This window comes from Bombus bifarius, unplaced genomic scaffold, assembly GCF_011952205.1.
Source record: "Bombus bifarius isolate JDL3187 unplaced genomic scaffold, Bbif_JDL3187 scf7180000008422, whole genome shotgun sequence".
NCBI classification, from domain to species: Eukaryota; Metazoa; Arthropoda; class Insecta; order Hymenoptera; family Apidae; genus Bombus; species Bombus bifarius.
The window spans coordinates 236,422-240,837 of NW_022884652.1; the positions used below are offsets into that span (position 1 = coordinate 236,422).

General features: G+C 37.4%; 1 long non-coding RNA gene across 1 annotated transcript; it reads left to right on the forward strand.

The window, feature by feature from the left end:
- Window positions 1-241: 241 nt before the first annotated feature.
- LOC117212978 lies at window positions 242-1,722 on the forward strand. The gene is made up of 3 exons (XR_004488571.1): window positions 242-439; window positions 528-674; window positions 1,103-1,722. It is a non-coding gene; the product is annotated as an uncharacterized LOC117212978 (long non-coding RNA).
- Window positions 1,723-4,416: the final 2,694 nt, after the last annotated feature.

The following is a 4,416-nucleotide window of genomic DNA, read 5'->3' on the forward strand; positions in this document are numbered from 1 at the left end:
GCAAGCTTCTCTTCTTTTTGGTACACTGAGCTGCTGCCTGTTTCCGGAAACGGAGGGCAGACGCAGGACTATTTGGAAGCGTAACTAAAGTGCTCTATCGGTGGAGGTATTTAAGGTGCTCTGGATATCCGAAAAATGCTGAAGTTTGGCGCCTTCTATTTCTGATTCTTATACTGCTTACTAATATGTAGACTGTTCATGTAAATTCGTGTTTTTGTAAGTGGAAATAAATGTACATCGCAAATATGTATGTAATTCCTTTTCAGTTGAAACTGTATTTAATAATCATTTAAAATTTGGAATTTGTATTAAAATTTCATGAATGAGGCTAGTATTATATTGTTCTAAATTATAGTTATCGTAGATTACGTCATTTCATGCAGAATAATTTGTCAAGGGGTCAGGAGGATAGGAAACGTCGATTCCGCATGATTCTGCGGTACGCGGCATCCTTTCTAGAAAATCGGCCACGAAAAAAAAAGGTCACGGCACGTCAATATAATTAATGATCTCTCTGGTTGTTTCAGCCATGACAAAAAGAAGACAGACTCGCTGGTTCCTGCAACCGGTCTTCCGGAAAAACATCGTTTACCGGCATGACGTCGTCGAAGAGACTTCGATTACCAATTACGCATGTGCGCTTCGACTATTTGCAGCTGGGGGAATAAAAAATGGTATCAATTTTTTAATACGTTCCTATTTATGCTTATTGAGATGTAGAAGTTAGTAGAATATATGACTAGTATTTCATCTTTTAGGGATCAGACAATTGGTATCAATAGAATTGATCACTTTGATATCTTAAATAGCTCATGCTATAATCACTTATTATATACCACATTCCTTTTTGTTTTATCATTCCTACTCTGTATTCTGTTTTATTAAGAACACTTCTACTATCGTCATACTATATAATTAATAGATAAACAATAAAATATCTAACATAAAGTATAGCTCCATCAATCCAACAATCCCAAACCAATTACATCAGCGAACATACGCTACATACAAAACCAATGCCAGTTCAGCGACTAATCGTTCGTCGGCGTCGCGACGTCAAACGTCGATACCGTCTCCCATTTCTGGCTTTCTTCGGTTCCAGGGAACGCGGTCATACATCGAGTCCGATCCGGATGAATGTAATCGCGCCAGTATAAGTCGACAATGAGCGCAGTTAGCGTACACGGTGTATCAGGTACATAAGCGGAAACGAAGACAGAGTCGAAGACAAACGGCGAATAGCGAGAAAGAGAGAAGAAAGGGAGAAAGACGCGTAACGGCGGCGTCGTCGGCGTTACATTATATAATGACACAGAACGGATTAATCCTAGCGGCGGCGTCGCGGCGGCAACTCGGCCAGCATAATAGATATGCTCTTTCTTTGTTTCGTCCGCTCATAATGGCCGCGCCTCGCAAGAAAACGCGGAACACGGAGCATTATGCACTCCGCCGAGACGAACGAGAATAAACCGAGTCTGAATAGCTTTCTGAGTTTGTTTCCTTTCCTATTCCCCCACCGTTCCTTTCTTTCTTTTCTCTCCTTTCTCAGCGTTCTTTCTTTTCTTTTCTCCTCTGTCCCGCACTCCACCTTTCTTCTTCCACCCACACCCTTTCACTATCCCCCATTTTACGGAAGATGCACAGCAGCTTGATTTCGTATTTGCGATCTCTGTTTGGTCTGACCGATAAGTTTTTGAAATTGGGGTAGACTGATCTTTCGTTTGCCTGAAGTTGTGCCTGGTGAGTAATTGCGGAGATATTCGATGCTATTGGTTTGATTTGGCACGTTTGATCTATTTATATCTGTCATGCAATAGGTAGAAAACCTGCAGACAGATTCCAAACACGATCCAAATCAGTGAGTCTTTTGGATACACTGGTAGAATTTTCGTAATTGTATGATAAATACCTGTATCATTAATGTAGGTATTAGATATATGAGTATTTAAAAAAAGTATTCTTTGTGTCAGTAGTTTCTTAATAAGTTTCTTGGTCTGTGTACCCATGGAAAATATATAAGATAGAATTCCTAACAAGAGAAAATAACGAAATTCCTTATCGGTAGATTCACCTGTGCCGAATATTCGTAAAATAGATGCACATTAGTACATCGAGGGATAAATTGTACAACGGTAACGTTCTAAAGACGAAAATGCGCTAGAAAGAATATAAAGGAAATAAATAAAGGATCGAAGTGGTCCCACTCTGAACATTCTGTTGCTTAGCACGCGTGCTTTTATACGGATCTACGGTTCAAAGAAGATTCTTCTTAACGACCGTATCAATTCGCATTTTCTCCCATTCACGCAGCTCCTAATCCTCGGCACAGCGTGCCGGGTCCTGCTCCAGGACTTTTATGCCTAGTCCCATCGCGAGCTATATCTACGACAACCGACATAAATCGTCGCGCGCGTCGACTTACTTCCAAACGACCTTTGCGGCTCTGGAATCACTGGCGAAATGTGTCGCGTTCTTTTTAGGAATGATATCAAATAGAAAAAATAGTTTCGATAGTGTAGTTAAAATAAGTAGCGGGAGGTTTCATGTGAATTGCAGAAATTTGTAAAAAATAAAAATTAATGGAGAGAGAAGTGGAAATTTGAATATTGTAATTATAAGCGAAAGACTGATGGAATGAATTATGAAGTGTTTTTGTTTGGTGTAGTTCTGTTTCTTGATTTGCTATGTATCCTTTATGTGAGATCGTTTTTCACTATCTTTATAATAAAAAATACTTAAAGGACTGTGATAATTAAGGAAATATATCAGAGAACACTCTTAATTGGACAGTGAATATGTAGCTATTGAATTCTTGTAATTAGTATTGTAATAATCATGTAAGATACGTTCGTATCGAGTTAGTATACAGTATACAAGCCTGTCAGAGAATTCACGGAAGATGGATGGTTCTATATAGAATAGAGTATTTAATAAATACAATGAAAAATAATTAATAATAATGAACAAATATATGAGACTGTCAGAACAATACAATAGATGGTTCGACCAGAAGAGGAGAATTTTTAATATCATGGTAAACTAATTGCGAGATGTGAAACAAAAGGAAAAGTCAATCGTAATAGTGAGGCAATTTGCAACGCTGTTATTGGAAAAATATTGTAATTAACAATATTATTTCGTTTAAAATATTTTTAATAAACTTCAAACAAATTAATTTAGCTATAAACAAAAGAATAAATTGCAGTGAAGTTTAAGAAAGTTGTACGTGAAGTTAATTTTGAATCCATTCCAGTGTAGTAGCAATAAGAAATCTATTTTCGATTTTAAGAGAATTAATTGGAAATAGCTTGGACACATGAATGAGAGAGAAGTAGCAATATGTTTATTGTTGGCTCGTTGCTTTGGAGAATTTTAATTAGAATCGAATAAAAAGAAGCGAGTTTTTAGTTTCCATGCATGGTCACTGATAGAGTCGATCCATTGAATGCGTCGAAAATTAACATGTAATTATCTTTGGTGAACACTTTGTCCTACTACTCATTATCGTGTTTATAATTGCATTTCAATTTATGACACAACAACTTTAATTATATTTCCAACAATGATGCAACATTAGTAATAACATAATTACATGCTTATAATTATCACACAATAAATAACAATATTTACAATAATGTTTCAATTCCGTCATCTAATTAAATAATTACAAAAATTTGTTTTTCTATAAAATATGGTAATTTCGATTAACTTTTTAGTACGAGAGGACGACCAATTCATAACTTTTCATAAAAAGTGTATACCTATATAAAACGTATCATAATTTTTCATAAAATTCTATTTATGTATTTTTATAGATTTGAATGATTTCTGCTGATCTTTATCTCTTACATACAACTTTTACATTTTAATCGTCAATAGAGCCGATCTTCGCAACTAAAACCTTTTGGCAGCATTAAGAAAACAGAAAACACGTTTCGCTGCGTAGCCAAGAAGCTCCGAATAATTCAAATAACAAATTTCCGCTAACAAAATTCTGCCCTATTTTATTTCGAGAAGCCGCCAACATAGACGGAATCATCAAACAGTCGAGTCCCTCGCATCGAGTCTGTAAAAAAAAAAGGTACCGAGAAACTTGTCGCTACAATGGCTGCAATTTTCAACAAACTTCCCGTGGAGGATACGCGTAAGTCGTGGAAACAGTTTCAGTCCGTTTGTCCGGTTGAAAGGTATGCAGGGCTGAAAGCCAACTTGGACCTCTCGCAAGCCGAACCACTCGTTCGCTGTTAACTCACGGAAATGATCCGGAAGCTGGGATCCTCGAATCTCGAAGAGCTTCTGTCGGTCGTTATGCGAACGAGCCGCTACAACTTTCCGCTCGTCGACTCGCTGGCGGGGATAGTACGACGCGAATTGAGCGTTCTCTTCGAGAAAAATCGCGCTCTAGTCCGCAATGCC